General features: G+C 39.3%; 1 pseudogene; it reads left to right on the forward strand.

The window, feature by feature from the left end:
* Positions 1 to 15,152: 15,152 nt before the first annotated feature.
* Positions 15,153 to 17,956, forward strand: LOC149158897 (transcription termination factor MTERF4, chloroplastic pseudogene; annotated as a pseudogene).
* Positions 17,957 to 18,332: the final 376 nt, after the last annotated feature.

Below are 18,332 nucleotides of genomic sequence, written 5' to 3' on the forward strand. Positions count from 1 at the left end.
CCAAGCATCATTTTGAATCTTTCAAGCTTTTCTCTTCCAAGTGCTTTGGTGAAGATGTCTACAATTTGCTCGTTCGTTGAACAATGACTGAGATGGATTGTTTTGGCCTCAACATGATGTTGAATTAGATGATATTTAGTATTGATGTGCTTCATTCGATCATGGAACTTTGGGTTCTTGGAAAACTTTATTGCAGAGGTATTGTCAATCATAAGTGGAGTTGATTGTACTTGTTTTACCTGCAAATCTTCAAGAAATTTGCCTGAGCCACACAATTTCTTTTGTTGCCTCAACTGCTGCCATGTATTTTGCTTCTGTTTTGAAATCTGCTAGAACTGATTGTTTGCATGATCTCTAGGAGACAGCTCCTGATCCAAGACTCATAGCATATCCTGAAGTAGATACCCCAGTTTCTTTCTCTCCATCGAAGTCTGAATCAGAGTATCCAATCAATCTGAAGTTGTCCACCTGTGTATACTTTATTCCAAAGTCTTGAGTTCCCTTCAAGTACCTTAGAACTCTTTTTGCAGCAAACCAATGTCCCTCACAAGGCTTTTGCATAAACCTGGAGAGGATTCCAATAGCAAACGAAATGTCTGGTCTGGTAGTAGTTAGGTAGTTGAGACTTCCTACAAGTTGTCTATACTTTGTTGCATCCTCAAATTCTTTTCCTTCAATGGATGTGAGCTTTAAGTTTTGTTCCATTGGATTAGTAAGAGGATTGCATTCTGTCATGCCAAACCTATTCAACATATCTCCAATGTACTTCTTTTGAAAAAGAAATATGGACTTTGGACGTTGAGTTACTTCAATACCAAGATAGTAATGAACATAGCCCAAATCAGTCATTTCAAAACCTTTCCCCAATTCCTTCTTTATGGATGCAATGTAGCTTTCGTTGTTCCCTGTCATCAAAAGATCATCTACATATACCACAAGATATACAACTATTTTGCCAACTTTCTTGAAAAATAAAGTTGCATCATCAAGATCATAATGTTTGAAATTGAGTTTTAGAAGATGCTCAGTTAGTTTTTCATATCAGGCCCGCGGTGCTTGTTTGAGGCCATACAAGGATTTCACAAGTTTGCATACTTTATGTTCATGTCCTTTCACAACAAATCCTTCAGGCTGGGACATAAAAATATTCTCTTTTAGATCTCCATTCAAGAAAGCAGTTTTTACATCCATTTGATGGACTTTCCAACCGTTCTGAGCTGCTAGGGCAAAGAGTGTCCAAATTGTAGCCCATTTTGTTGTGGGGGAAAAAGTCTCCTCATAATCGACCCCTTCCTTCTGTGCAAGACCTTTTGCCACAAGCCTGGCTTTGTGCTTGTCAAGTGAGCCATCAGCTTTATACTTGTTCTTGTAGACCCACTTGCAGCCAATTGGTTTGGTTCCTAATGGAGGATCATCCAGCTTCCAAGTGCCATTCTTTATGAGGGAATCATACTCCTTTTGCATTGTTTCTTTCCATTCATCATGAGAAGCAACTTCTTTGAAGGAAGTTGGTTCAAAATCTGTAGAGAAATTCAATTCACAATCATAAGAAACATCCATATCAACAGGTCAATTAGAGTCATCTACATCACCTCCATTTTGCCGGTTTGAATTTCTAGTTCCTGTCTTTCCAACCTCATCAGGATGAACACTTTCAAATGTCTTTGTCAGCCACTTTGGAGGACCTTTCTCAAATGGTCCAGGTTGCTCTGTTGATTGAGTTGGGACTGAATCAAGATTGAATCTCCCAATTCTATCAATCACATCACTTAAAGCATCATCCGTTGTTCGAGTTTCATGCGGGGGAGAGAGCGCTTCAGAAGAAGATTCCACATGTTGTTCTAGCATAGGAATCCCCCCTTTAATATGTGGAATCTGATTATCAAATTCTTGAAATGATTTTGCATTTGCGAATCCATCCAAGCAATCAAGTTGCCGCTTAACAACATTGTCAGTTTTGGATGATTCGAGAAAGATTACATCTCTAGATACAACAAACTTTTTATTGACTTCATCATAGAGACGGTATGCTTTGGAGGTGTTTGAATGCCCCAGGAAGATACACTTACAACTTCTTGCACCAAGTTTATTTTTATGTACCTTTGGTATCAAGGCATAACAGGTGGAACCAAAGACCCTGAGATGCTTTATCGAAGCAATGTGCCCATACCACATTTCATAGGGAGTCTTGTTTCTGATAGCATTAGATGGACGTTTATTCTTTATATATGCAGCACATAGAACAACATCAGCCCAAAACATTATTTTTACATTTTTGAAGAAGAGCATGGAGCCTACCATATTTAAGATTGTCCTATTCATTCTTTCAGCTACACCATTCTGTTGGGGATTATAAGGCACAGTTGTTTGATGTTTGATCCCATGTTGGCGAAGATAGTTTTCAAATTCATTTGATGTGCATTCTTTTCCATTATCAGTGCGAATAGACCTAATATGAGATTGTGCATCATTTTCAATATATTTATGAAAATTCTTGAATGTTTGAAAAGCATCATATTTGTTCTTCAATAAATAAACCCAACACATTCTGGTGTAGTCATCAATAAATGTCATCATATATTTATTTCCATTTGCAGAAGGAACAGGCATTGGACCACATAAATCTGAATGAATGAGTTCAAGTTTTCTATGTGATCTTGAATGTGAATCATGAAAAGATTGTTTGCTATGCTTTCCTAGATTGCAAGCATCACATTGCTTAAATTTCCTAGGAATTGTAGGCAAACTAGCAACACCATTTTTTTTCAACAAGCGGAGGCTCATAGTTCAAATGTCCAAATCTAGCATGCCATAATAAACTTGATGGAAGTGTACCTTCTTCATAATGAGAATTGTATGATAAATGTTGTGCACGAGCAGAAGTACCTTGCAGCTTGAGAAGCCTTTCTTCTTCTATTCCCCTCATGACAAGTGAGTGGTTAGATGCTTTTCTCACCTCAAGCTTGCCATCAAACATATGAATGGAGTGACCTTGCTGGCAGATGTGGACCAAGGACAACAAGTTTCTCTTCAGCTGTGGGAGATATAGAACATGATGCAGAAGGAAGTCTGGAAGTCCAGGCAATTTAAGCCTAATTGTACCAAGCCCTAATGGCTTGATTTTTGATTGGTTTGCAAAGTATACTGCTCCATCAACATTTTCAGTAAATTCTTCAAAAAAATATTTTCTATGAGTCATGTGGCAAGTTGCTCCCGTATCAAGCAACCAATCATTTTTCCAAGAAGCAAGTGAAGCATTAAATAGATCTTCATTTACTCCGATATTACATTGTGCCACAACATAATGAGTAGATTCACGTGCTTTACCTTTGTCTGTGTCATTAGTTTTACCTTTCTGTTGGTTTCTTTGCTACTCAATTTTGTCCTAAGGTAAACTGCATGTAGAGGCATCATGTGATCCATTTCTTTTGCAGCATATGCAATGCAAATCTGCCTTTTCTCCTTGAGAGTGTCTGCCCCCCTACCTCTGAAATATCTTCCTCTCCCTCTTCGACCACCTCTTCCTCTAGAAGAATCTTGAGTAAGATTCTTTTCTTTATGAGCAAGGCACACAACCTCTTCAAAGGATTTAGGGGTTGTCTTCTTTCCAAAAGCTCTCTCTTTCAGCAAATATTTTCACAAGAGAGTCAAAGGTAATATCTTTGAGATTTCCATTTGCTTGCAATGACTCAAGATAATTGGAGTAAGTAGAATAAATTGCCTTGAGAAAAGCGATAAGAGGAATATCCAATTCAACCTTAGTGGCTTTGATATCATGCATTATAGATTTTACTTTGGATGCAAGAGCAAGAGGATCATTATTTTGCAATTCAAGAGTGAAGATTTTAATCATAAGTTGAACAACTTCAAGTGCAGAATGTCAGTCATAGAGTTATTTCAGCTTTTGTAAGGCTTCGAAAGTAGTTGAAAATGGAGAAATATGGCGACTCACCTCTTCACTTACAGTTGCTGCAATTAATGCATAGCCTTTGTTGTTTTTATTTTCCCAAATGGCGAACTCTTTGTCTGAGGTAGGTTGTTTTGGCTCTTTGTCTCCGTTCCCAATACACACTCATTTCCACAACTCATTGAAAATGAGGGTGTGTTTTATCATCCGAGACCACTCAAGATAGTTCTCCTTGCCAGTAAGAACTATTCCCACAATAGATATGATCGAATGCATACTGTAAAAAAAAATACTTCTTCTAGCAAAAATCTGTGTACTGTAAAAAATACTTCTGCTGATAGAAAAATACTTCTGGCAATATACAGTAAAATTGTACTTCTTCTGGCAAAAATCTATGTACTGTAAAAAATACTTCTGTTGATAGAAAAATACTTCTGGCAATATACAGTAAAATTGTACTTCTGGTGGTAATTTTAAAAAATTACAATTCAAAGGGGCATTGGTATGACAGTACTATATTGAAATATAGTACTATAATGAAAAACTTAGAGTATTCAAACTATATTGAAACATAGTACTATTGTGCACATGGTCTCACACATAGCCATTACACGACATTACACCAATGCATGAATAGTGTAACTATGGACTTTCAAAACATTTTTTATTTTTTTTCAACACACAACAACAGGTGAACATACCAATCAAGCACACCATTTATTCCATGATATCCTCACTTCATATAACATTCAATGCACTCTCACGATGTTCCCACACATCGCACTCTTCAATTAAAGGCCGAGAAGCATTAAACAATTTTGACCAGTGAAAGAACCAACAAATCAGTCACCTTGATTAGACTGTTCCTCTAGCCTATGAGGAATTTAGAAAAATGGATCAGCCTTGGGAAACCACGTACAGAATCTTTTCTTAGACGCCACCAGCACTGACCCCTTATGTTTTGAAATTTCGATGAAAGACAGCTTCGGTGATAGTCGATACATCTTCAGCAAAACTAGATAGAAACCATGTCATACAGGCAAGCAGATTTGTGTGAATGCGCTACTACATAATAGCCCTTTTTTTTAGACACGCAAATGCATAACATAATGGAACGAAGGTCTTGGTTCAGTTAATGGAATGTTGGCAGTGGTTTGAAAGCACATCTTGTCTCTTGAAGATTGTCATGTACATTCTGCACAGGCTCACGATGTCGCATAGCAATAACTACGCAAAGTGAGAGCCTTTGTCGATCTCCCATGAATTCTACTAGAACCAGCAAGAGTCCACTTCTCACCATGCAATCTACACCATTTGTGAACAACGCTACCTCTGGTGAGGAATTTCCAAAATCAATTCTCCATCAAGAGAACCAGACAAACTATTCTCAAAGGAGAGAGAAGCATCGTGACACCTGGTGACACTGGTGAGCCACTGGAGAGAGCAGCGTATGGAGGAAGCAGCGTTCATATGTTTATGAAATTCATTGATAGTGTTTCAACACAGTATAAGGAGCAGCGAGAATAATGGTGAATAACAGGTGGAGCAGGCTCTGAAACCTACCACAGATTATATGAGAGCTGGCTGCGCATTAGAGTAAGGGGCAGCGTATATATGGGAAACTGAATTCGGCCAGATGGGTAGGTGTGAATTCTACAAAATAGGTAGAATATAGGCATAAACTCACACTAGGAATTACACAAAACGTCATTTTAGGCGCTGGCTGTGATACCATGTCAAACCAGGCAGTAACTCCTCAAAACAATTTGTTTGTTTCATTTAAGTTGGTGTTTATTATATACATGAGGGAGAGATTGTTCATTTCATCTCCCGGTGACTATTCGTATTCTCTATTATTTATTTACATCAATTTCAGTTATTCACCCAATCCTGATGATTAGGTGTCAACAATCCTCATCATCTTCTTCGCATAACACTAGCTCTTCTAAGAAGAAGAAGAAAACTTCCTTAATCAAATTAGATGTGAAGATTGATTTACCAATTTATGATGGAGAACTCAATGCAGAAAAGCTAGATAATTGGATAAGACAAATTGATGTATATTTTGTAGGGTAAAAAACGTTGAATCAGAAAGGAAGAAGATTCAGCTGGCTAGCCTTCGACTTGGAGGAACTGCACTAGTATGGTGGGAAGGCAAGACACAAGCTGATATGCAAAAACATGGTAAAATCATTTCTACTTGGAATGAATTTGTTTTTGCTATCAAAAAACAATTCTATCTTTTAGCTTATATACAGCAGGCAATGATGAGTTGGCAAACTCTTCGCTAGTTGAAGGGTCAAAGTGTATAAAGTTATACTCAAGAATTCAAAAAGAGAGCTTTAACTCTAGGTATATCATTAAATTCACCTGAAACTTTATTGAAGTATATAGGTGGTTTTCATAGCTATTTCAAGCATACTATTCTCATGTTTAATCCCACTAGCTTAGATGATGTATCAGTTCAAGCCACAAATCTAGAAGCTAGAGGTAAGAATGTAAACCTAGAGGTTGGGGGATCATCTAAATATTATGTAAGCAAGAGCAAGGAAAAGAAGAAACTGAAATGGAAGGAGAGGAAAGCAAACACTGTAAAGAAAGATAAACCTTCATGCACTCATTACAAGAAAGAAGGACACAATGAGGCACACTGCTGGTTTTTGCATTTAGAACGGAAACCTAAGAAGTTTGGTGGGAAGGAGAGAGAATGTTGCTGCTATTCAGAAAGACTTGGGATCATATTCAGGCGATGAAACAACAGTTACAGCCACAGGTATTAAAGGTAAAGATTCTGAAGCATCCATAAGTAATTCTGCACAATCTGTTGATAATGAAAATAATGAGAGGGAAAGAAATGAGCTTTTTTGTATTAGAGTAATTTCCAAGCATAATAAGATTGATACTTTATTTGATAGTGGATCACAAGTAAATTTGATTTCTGAAACAATTGTAAAGAAGTTGGGATTACAAACAAAACCTCATGAGAAGCCATATCTGTTAGGTTGGGTGTGTGATAAAACAAAGCTACAAGTAACGAGACAATGTAAACTTAGGTTTGTTATTGGATCAACATTTGTAGATGAGGTTGAGTTAGATATAGTTCCATTGGATATATGTGGTATTGTTTTGGGAAGTCCATACTTGTATGATAGGAAAGTTATTTTCTATAGAGCTGAGAATAAGTATCAACTCACTAAAGATGGAATAGAATATATTGTAAGAGCTCATAAACTCAAAGGTAACTATTCTCTCATAAACTCAAGACAGATGAAAAGAATTGTGAATTCAAGTAATCAATTTTTACTAATGGTTGTAAAGACAAAGGATCCTGAAAAATCCAATGCATTTGAAGGTTGTGATTCTAAACAGAAAGCTGATTTAGTTAAAGTTGTTTCAGAATATGTTGTTCTATTTCAAGAACCTAAAGGTCTGCCACCCAAGCGAGAAACAATACATGATATTTATTTGCAGCAAGATGCTCCATTGCCTAACATTGGAATGTACAGGTTGGAATGTAGAGATAAAAAAAACAGGTGCAAGAGTTGCTCGATAAAGGGTTTATACAACCAAGCACATCACCATGTGGATCTTCAATCGTGCTGGTGAGAAAGAAAGATGGTTCGTGGAGAATGTGCATTGATCATAGGGCACTAAATAAAGTAATGATCAAGAATCATTATCCTCTTCGTCGTATTGATGATTTATTAGATCAATTGAGAGAAGCAGTGTAATTTTCTAAGTTAGACTTGCGAAGTGGTTATCATCAGGTCAGGGTTGTGGAACAAGATGCATGGAAGACTGCTTTCAAGACAAAACAAGGACTTTATCAATGGTTGGTTATGCCTTTTGGCTTAACTAATGCTCCTGCTACATTTATGAGAGTCATGAATGATGTACATAGACCATTTATTGATGAATTTGTAATTGTTTATTTAGATGACATTTTGTTTTTAGCAAGACATGTGAAGGCCATGTAAAGCATGTAAAACAGACTTTAGATGTTTTAAAAAGAGAAAATCTCTATGTAAAACTGTCAAAATGTGAATTTGGCAGAACATCTTTAAATTATTTGGGTTATATTGTAGGGGGTGGTGAATTGAAGATAGATCCCTCTACGGTTGAAGTCATTGTAAACTGGCCTAAACCCAAATCTTATACAGAAGTTAGGAGTTTCCTAGGGGCAACACAATACTGGAGAAAGTTTATTGCTAACTTTTCTTTGATTGCAGCTCCATTACATGCTTTAACAGGATTGAAACAGGTGTTTAAGTGGGGAGGCAAACAACAGAAAGCCTTCAACACCTTAAAAGAGAAAATCAGTACAACACCAGTACTAACACTGCCAGATCTTCAACATCCATTTGAGATTGAGACAGATGCTAGTGACTATTCCATGGGAGCAGTGTTGATGCAACACGGAAAACCCATATGCTATCATTCTGAGACATTTACTTCTGCAATAGTTAATTATCCCACATATGATAAAGAACTGTACGCATTAGTACAAAGTGTGAAAAAGTGGAAACCTTACCTAATGGGTAAAGAAACAATCATACATACAAATCATCAACCACTTCAATATTTGCACTGACAAACTAAATTGCAGCAATCAAGACATTATAGGTGGATGGGTTTTCTACAACAATTTCATCTTCTTATCAATTATAAGAAGGGCATACACAATGAGGTTGCATACATGTTATCAAGACCAATCATAAATGCATCTACTATACTTAAGCATAACTCAGTAATGCACAAAAGTTACATTGAACAATATGCTCAAGATGTAGATTTTAAAGATGTATATGCAACTTTAATTCATGGCAAGCAAGTAGAAGAATTGGATTATTATGTAAAAGACCAACTCTTATATCATTTGGGAAAGTTATGCATTCCACAAACTGAAAGAGTTAACATAATCCGAGAAGCACATACTTCTCTCATATCAAGTCATTTTGGTGTAAGTAAAACAGTTTCACAATTGCAAAGGTTCTGTTATTGGCCAAAAATGCATGAGACAATTTCTAGATATATCAAAGGGTGTATTATGTGTGCTACAAGCAAGCCCAATAATAGGAAATTAGGCTTGTACACTCCACTTCCAATTCCTTCTCGTCCTTGGGAAAGTGTTTCCATGGATTTTGTTGGGGGATTGCCAAAATCTAGGAAAGGTCATGATTATTTGTATGTTGTTGTGGATAGGTTCAATAAAATGTGTATCTTAATACCATGTAACAAGCAAATTACAGCTGAACAAACAACAAAGTTGTTCTTTCAGAATGTATGGGTTCATTTTGGGCTACCCACTTCTATTGTATCTGATCGAGATTTTCGATTTGTTGGGAAGTTTTGGTCAAACCTATGGGAGTTGATGGACACCAGGGTGAAGAAGAGCACAACATTTCATCCACAAACAGATGGTCAGACAGAAGTGGTCAATAGGACAGTGATCCAATTGCTCAGAGGCTATTGCAGCAAGCATCCCAAGCTTTGGGATGAACATTTGTGTTATGTGCAGCATGCTTACAACTGTGCCAAGCACTCTTCTACTCAGAGATCTTCTTTTGAGACCTGTTTTGGTTTTATACCAAAGTCTCCTTTGGATTTTGTCTTTGGTAAAGACATAGTAGTTGATGGACACAGTGATGTGGACAAAGCAACCAAGTTCATTGAACAAATCCAGGAAATTCACCAGGCAGTACAGGAACATCTCGAAAGAAGTCAAGCCAAGTACAAGGTAAGACATGACAAGCATCGAGCTAAGCATAGTTTTCAAGTTGGTGATCAAGTCTGGCTATACATCAGCAAAGACAAAATGTAGGGTGAAGGTAAGAAGCTAAAACCAATAAGGTATGGACCTTTCAAGATACTTGATAAAATTGGTGAAAATGCTTTTCGCCTTGATTTGCCAGCTTATATGCAGATCTATTCAGTCGTTAATGCAGAAAACTTGAAATTGTATGAACCTTCATTGATTGAAGATCCTGAAAAGCAAAGTTAGTTGCCTTCTATTGGAGATTTGTTGCCTGAGTATCTCAATGAGTTACAGGAGGACACAGCTCTGGACAAGAAGGTAAGAACTACGTGTCAAGGGGATGTTGAGTACCCGAGAGTAGGAATCAAAGGTTCAAATTCAAACAAGGCACGATGGCTAGAAATTGGACAAGTGAAGGAACTGTATCCTCACTTGATCGATGCCTAAAGCCAACTTTTGGTGGTCCAAAAGCTTTTTAGTGGGAATGCGTGATCCAAAATGGATCTTGTATAAAACCTCTAAGTCTAAGTCTTCATATGTATTAACTATCGAAAAACATTATCGCAGAGAAAAACACTAAGAATGGCGGAAAACAAAGTTAAGCGGAAGTTGAAGTAACATTGCATAGGAGCTGTCGGATCAGACAAATCGATGGCCCAGATTAAATTGGGATATCGCATCAGGAGAGGCCAGCGGAGTATATCGGAGGCAGCCCTAAGGGAAATGCGACTACGATCAGTGAAACAACGTGAGCCGTTGATCAAGCGCATAGATCAATGATGGACATGAACGGAAACATATCACATTGCAATTCTCTAAAAGGAGGACTTAACATAGGTTGCAGGTTTAAGCGATATGCGATGGCTGCATTATCGCATCGCAAAGAACCAAGGGACAAGGACAAAACCCATAGACTTAAGACTATGCGATGAGTGCTTCATTGACAGCCGTTGGATCTAGAAAGGAATGGACGGTTGCGATTGAAATAGGCGATCGAAACGATCAGGGTGATCGGAGATCGGGGATCGGGAGTGCAACAGAGCAAAGGACTGTTGAAGCAGCGATACTGCCGATGCGTCGATAGCCGATGAGGCCGATTGGAGCAATCAGGGATCGGAGATCGGAGAATCGCAATGCAAAGGGACTAAGCAATATGCGACTTGCGACAACGATAAAAGACAGACCCGAGAGGATTATAGGGCGGACTTTATATCTTTTGAAGTCTGGCTTGGTCGGATTTTCCATTGTTTTTAGAGTATTTCCTGTGTATTTCTCTGTGTAAACAAAGAAGCGATTCTTTGGGATTTTCACCCGCATTGGTCCTTTCTGTTTGAAAACAGGTGGCCACCATACCTTAGAGCGTTTTGCAATGATTGTTTAACGCTCAACAGGGATTTGAACGGACAGTGGCTGGGAGCTAGAAAGCCCGAGAATGGAGCTGAACAGACAATGCCGATAGGTTTAAAAAGAGCCATCCCATGACAGTTGAGGAGGGAGAGATGGTCAGAGAAGTCAGTTGAAGAAAGTCACAGAAAGACAGTCAGTCAGTCAGATTGAGGCAGATTGGATAGAGGAACAGGACAGAGGGAGAGTTTGTGCACTCTTTTAGACTCGAGGTTTTTGAGCAAATCCCTCTTTGATGTCACTGTTGGTTGAGACTTTATTTTTGAGCTCACTCTTGTAATAATTTGTTCCTGAAGACTTCATATAGAGGTCAACACTGAAAGCTGGACCAGGAGACGTAGCCAGGGGGTCTGGTGAACTCCTTTATTATTTTGACTGTGTTGATGTGTCTGTTATGTTTTCTGACTGTTAATTATCTATATTATTTGCAATCTTTTCGATCTGTTGCACTAAGTTATATTGGCATTTTCCTACACATGAGTCTGTAATACCTTTTTTCTTGATTTAGTATCCATTTCGGATCAATGGATGATGTATTGTGTGACGTTGCTCCCCTTGATGTTTGTGATGTATTATTAAGACAACCATACTTGTGGAAGTGACATGATGTGTATGAATCAAGGTCCCGTGTTGTTATTGTTACTTTGAGAAATAAGTTGTACAGGGTACCGGAGGTAGCACCGCCTATCGCCCTTTCTTTGGTTACTGCAAAACAATGCAGTAAGCTCATTTCCAAAACCGAGAAATTTGTTTTTCTAATGATACGCCCTCAAGGAAAGAAGAAGACGATGGCCACGACCTCTAGACAGGGCCCCTTCGCACGACAACTACAAATGGACAAGGTCGTGGAGGAGTACAAGGACATCTTCACCTCCCGCGCCCGGGTTCCTCTGCACTGTCAGGTCAAGCACTCCATCGATCTAACCCCAGGTGTGTCGCTACCCAATGGACCAATCTATCAGTGCTCCATTCTGGAGAACGATGAAATCAAGAGGCAGGTTCAGGAGCTACTGTAGAAAGGTCACATCCGTCTGAGTTCATCGCCTTGTGGGAGCTCGATCGTGTTGGTACAGAAGAAGGATGGGACTTGGAGACTCTGTATTGACTATCGAGTGCTGAACAAGATCACTCTCCGTAATAGGTACCTGATCCCCTGGATTGATAACCTCTTGGACCAACTGAAGGGGGCAAAATATTTCAGCAAGATCGATCTGAAGTCAGGATATCACCAGGTACCAATCGAACCCTCTGATGTGTGGAAGACTACCTTCAAAGCCAGGGAGGGCCTTTTCGAATGGTTGGTTATGCCTTTCGGATTGACGAATGTCCTTGCAACCTCCATGAGGCTAATGAATAACATCTTGCGGCCATTCACCAACTCATTTGTAGTGGTATACTTGGATGACATCCTGATCTTCAGCGAGAGTTGGGAAGAGCACCTCCACCACATCCGATAGATTCTCCAAACTTGCAACACAAGTTATGTGCCAATTTGGAGAAATACACTTTTGGAATGACCTAGGTTCAATGTTTGGGATACATTATTGATGAACGAGGGGTGCATGTGGATCCAGCCAAGATCTAAGTCATTTGGGATTGACCATCTCCAACCACTCTGACAGAGCTCCACAACTTTCTAAGTCTTGCCAACTTCTACCGTAGGTTTGTGTTGGGATTTTCCCATATCACTTGGCCCTTGAGTCAAGTCACCAAGGGAGGAGCGAAAGAAAAATTCTTTTGGTCTAAATCTCAATAGAAGGCATTCATAGAGTTGAAAGAGTGCCTCTTCTCGGCACCAATGCTCGCATTACTAGACTTGCAACAACCATTTGAGGTTGAGACAGACGCCTCTGACTATGCTATCGGGGCAGTGCTTACTCAACACGGGCATCCATTGGCATATCATAGTGAGACACTTTCAGACACAGTCCAAAAGTATCCCACTTATGACAAAGAGATGTATTCCATTGTGCAGGCTTGCCGATAATGGAAGCATTACATTTTGGGGGAGGAAACGATCATCCACAGAAACCACCGACCCCTGCAGTTCATATAGACCCAAGGGAAATTGCAGAATGATCGCCATCAGAAGTGGTCCACATATCTGCAACACTTCCATTTGAATATCAAGTATAAGAAGGGCAACACCAATAATGTTGTAGATTGCCTCAATCGACCATCGATCATCGTGTTAACCACCGTGCTCAACTCTTGTGGGCATGAGATTTCTGATTGGCCACTTCTCTACAAAAGTGACCCAGAATTCAGCCACACATACCAGACACTCTTGGAGGGTCAACATGTTTCAGATTTTCACCTCCAAGATGCCCTGTTATGCCACTTGGGTCACCTCTGTGTTCCTTCAAGCGAGTGTGCTAAGATGATTTGGGAAGCACACTATAGTCGGGCTGCTGGGCATTTCGGGGTCGAGAAAATGGTGGCAATAATGCAGAAGTATTTCTATTGGCCGAATCTTCGACAGGATGTCGGGAAGTACATCAGATCATGCACTGCTTGTGCCATTGCCAAACCGACCATGAAGAAGCAAGGCCTTTATACCCCACTGCCTACCCCTAGTCGACCTTGGGAATCTATCTCCATGGATTACATGTTGGGCCTTCCTTCTACCAAGCATAGAAACGACTATGTTTTTGTGGTCATCGACAGGTTCTCCAAGATGGCCATTATGGCAGCCTGCAAGAAGAATATCACAGCAGAAGCCAATGTTAAACTCTTCTTTGAATGAGTGTGGGTACACTTTGGGATCCCACGGTCTATCATCTCAGATCAGGATAGCAGGTTCCTCAATACATTTTGGTCCAATCTCTGGTTGATACTGAACACCAAACTCACTAAGTCCACAGCCTTCCATCCTCAAATTGATGGCCAGACAGAGGTTGTCAACAGGATGATCGTACACATTCTGTGCATGTACAACTCAAAGCATCCACGCACATGGGATGAGAGCCTCCCCTATGTTCAGCATAGCTACAATTGGTCTCTCCACAGCTCGACTGGCCATAACCCTTTTCAGGTGGTCTTGGGATTCCAGCCACTATGTCCCATTGATGTGGCCATGCCATTTGCAGCTACTCACGCAGATTCGGCTCATGTCCAGTTCGAAACAGATAAGGCAAACAACTTCATTGAGCACATCCAACATATTTGTCAGCAGGTCCATGACATTCTGGAGAAATCAAATGGCAAGTACAAGCTAGTAGCACTCTCGTCTCAAAATGTAAACAAATTGAGAAAATCCAAAAACGCTTGATCATGAGCAAGTTCAAAATAAAAAGTTCGGTACCTTATGAGATAATGTTGAGTGAAATAGGAGCAACTTCCATTGAAACAATTGTTATGGTGTGGCTTATAAGATACCTGAAAAGAATTGAACAAATGAGAGTAGGTAGATGGCCTAATGTTATCTTCAATGAAGGCATCAATGAAAGAAAGAAAACATGGATGAAACAAAACTACACATGGATACAAAAATGGAATATCTACCTCAATGCCTATCCCACAAATAGCAAGCAACTAAAGGATTTTGTTATGGAGAAGTTTCGTAAAAAGGTATGGGGAAAAGAGTTGGGTAGAAAGAAGAAATATTACATTAAGGAATTCAACCCTACATGTGATTTACAACAAAAAGAGTTCATTGGAGCTAGCATTTCGTGGAGGGCAAAGGTTCTCATTTCTCAATTACGGATCAATTCACATAAACTTCAGTGTGAAACAGGACGGTGGAAAAGGCCTAAAGAAGCTTGGGAAGAAAGGGTGTGTACATTTTGCACGTCTGGGGTTGTGGAATCGGAAAACCATTTCATTTTGGAATGTGATGCATTTGAAGACATCAGAGAAAGTTATGAGAACATGTTAGCATCAGTTTCTTGGCATTGTCTTTTTAGCGAGGGGATTGTTGGAAGGTTAGGTCAGCGGATCATCAATTTGAATCGGAAAAAGATTCAATTGCAAAGAGTGAAAAATAGAGAACTAATAGCCTCATAGACTCTTTTTAATATAGACTATTTTTAATATAATAAACCTAAAAATATCATTTCATTTCATTTCTCCCTAATATTCATATAAGGTACATGTTCGTAATATTCATACAGATTCCACATATCGTCTTAGAGTGGTCATCTCTCCAGCGCAATGTTTCAATAGAGTTAGGGCTCAGACTCTTTGCCTTGAGGACCACTGCAATAATCATTTCGGCCGGGTATGTTGTACCGTCTCAATGGCTGGACGAGTTATGTATTTTGTTGTTATAAGGTTCTGAATTACAGGTAACGAGGAATAGGTCTATTTGAGGTTCAGAACAGCAATGTTAGCATTTCGCCAGTATCAGTTCCGTGGTCCGGTCCTCCATGGCATGAATGAAGTGGCGTTGGGACTTTTGCTGCAGACATCTTCATATAATTCCAGTGTTCAGAATGATGCAATGTGGGAATTTTCAACAAATCATTCCATTTCTTGCTTTCTTTCAATTCTACATGCAGGGATTGCACACTTAAACCCTAATAGAGAAAATAGCATTTCGACCTCCGGGGCCACGCCAGGCAAAAGATATGTGTGGGATCAAACGAGTGTGGGAGCAACATCCGCTCCCCAAGTTTCCATCGAATCAAGGAATGGAAACTCATGTGAAATAAACTGCAATATAGGACGACATCCATTTGAAAGAAATTGTTTTCTTTCAAGGAAAAGTATGTTTTTGACATTGAAACTCGAATACTTGATGGAGGGAATGTCGCTTTCAGAGTACCCAGTAGGGCAGCTTCCGGCGAGCCGAACAACATTCCTGAGTACCAGATGCCAACTGTGACTTGGGGTGTTGTGCAGGGGCGAAAGGAGAAGCTTGTTTCTCGAGTGATCATTTGTGATTACTTGAGAAGTATCGGGATAGTCCCTGACGAGCTGGAACATTTAGAACTTCCTTCGACAGTGGATGTTATGAAAGAAAGGGTGGACTTCCTGCAGAGATTAGGTCTCACCATCGATGACATAAATCAGGATCCACTCATGCTGGGTTGCAGTGTGAGGAAAAACATGGTTCCTGTCCTTGATTATTTGAATAAATTGGGTTTTCAAAAGCAGGAGCTTCCCAGTTTTCTTAGAAAACATCCCCAAGTGTTGCATGCCAGTGTTATTGTAGACCTTGTGCCGGTTATTAAATTTCTACGAGGTCTTGACATTGAGAGAATCGACATTCCAGTGGTATTACAGAAGTATCCCGAGCTTCTGGAATTTAAACTCGAAGGGACAATGAGTACATCTGTCGCTTATTTGGTCAGTATTGGAGTGAACCCAAGAGACATTGGACCGATGGTGACACAGTATCCTCAGATTTTGGGTATGCGGGTTGGTAAAGTGATTAAACCTATTGTTGCTTACCTTGAGAATCTAGGACTTCCCAAACAAGTTCTAGCTAGAATGATCGAGAAGAGACCGTATATTCTTGGATATGAGCTGGTCGAGTCAATGAAGCGCAATGTGGAAAGTCTGCTTAGTTTTGGTGTACGGCGCGAAGCTCTTGCTTCTGTTATAGCACAGTATCCACAGATCCTGGGGCTTAGTTTGAAGCCAAAATTGACTTCGCAGCAGTACTTTTTCAATTTTAACATTAAAATAGGTCCAGAAGACTTTGGTAGAATTTTAGAGAATATGCCACAGGTTGTAAGCCTTCCTCATGTTCCAATTAAAAAACGAGTGGAATTTTTCAGAGGACGTGGTTTCTCAGATGAGGACATAGCAAAGATGGTAGTTTCTTGTCCCCAGCTGCTTGTTGTAAATGTGGAACTCATGAAACGTAGTTTTTATTATTTTAAGACTGAGATTAAGAAGCCATTAGAGGAACTTGTAGAATTTCCATCTTACTTTACATACAGCCTGGAATTCAGAATCAAATCTCGGTTTCAAAGAATGTCAAGAAAGGGTATTAGATGTAGCCTAGCGTGGATGCTTAATTGCAGTGACCAAAGGTTTGAAGAAAGACTGGAAGGTAACTATATTGAGAATGAGGACGTGGGTCCATCATTCTCTATGGGTGGAGAATTGGAATCACCAAGAGATGCTGTTGATTCAGAAGAGGAAGAAGAGGAGAGTGAGGATGAAATTTTCTATAGACGCACAGTTTCTGTTTAGTAATGAATGATCTGCATTCTGCTGTAATTCATACGTTCTGTAAAAGAGTAATTCATACGTTCTGTAAAAGAGTTTTCTGTTGTCCTTCAAATCACGAATATGTCTGAACTTTGCTTCAAAATGTTCTCGGCCTTCTGTAGAAAATTATTGTTTTTTTCCTTTCCTCTGTAATCTCAGTAGTTTTGAGAATCTTGCTAGGTTTTAGACTATAATTCTGTGAGAGGTGTGTCCGGTGGGTTTGTATTCTTGTGTTCCATAAAAGGAGGGATTGAAAATTAAAAGCAAGGCCGAACCAATTAAGAAAAGCTGCCTTTTAAAAGTTCAGTCTATTTTTTTTTTTTAGAGTAAGCCGATCTGTCCAAATGCTGATTTCCAGCTGTTAAGATATGGTTGCAGAGGTACAAGGTCAGTAACGTTGTAAATGGGTGGGCCTAGCATCTTAAAGGGAATTTATCAGTCATTGAATCATGTGACATTTCTCAGTTACAGTTACCTCAAGTCACATTTCTCAGTTACAGTTACCTCAAGGCTCAAACTCGAGGCAAATAGACATGATATAACGTCAGTTTTTGGCATCAATGTCTAGAGACACTGCCTCATATGCTAGCATTTCTGGTTTTTTAAGGGCTGGAGTTTCCTTGTAGTCATGACTTTAGAGTGCTGTAATTCTCATTGTGCTATTGTGTAACTCTTTTTCAAGTAAATATATGTTGTATTTCTCCCACGGAAAGATAAAAGAAAAATGGAATCCATGATAATAGGTGACAAGAAGACCTCATTTCTCATTGCTGAGAAAAGTGTGCATATGGCGCCGCAACCTGTTTCATATGTATAGACAAACTATGGGACTCCATAGAGATGGGGTGTTGTTTTGTTTCTGAATTACTTCACACATGCATATGAGAATGCTATGCACTATGAAAGAACCTGTGGCAACTGGCTTTGGTACATTAGGCAGAGATCTCTTTAATCAAACAGTGTCATACAAAACCTATTGTTGAAGCAACCAGTATACAACAATAATACGATTCTTCTAATTTGTCATCTTTTCACTTTACATTTTTGATAGTTTAAAAAAATAATGATAAATAGGGTGTTTCTTTCCTCTACATTTTATTGGGA

This window comes from Pinus tabuliformis, chromosome 5_2, assembly GCF_031772625.1.
Source record: "Pinus tabuliformis cultivar Carrire ecotype Pingquan chromosome 5_2, CPIR1, whole genome shotgun sequence".
In the NCBI taxonomy this organism is placed as follows: Eukaryota; Viridiplantae; Streptophyta; class Pinopsida; order Pinales; family Pinaceae; genus Pinus; species Pinus tabuliformis.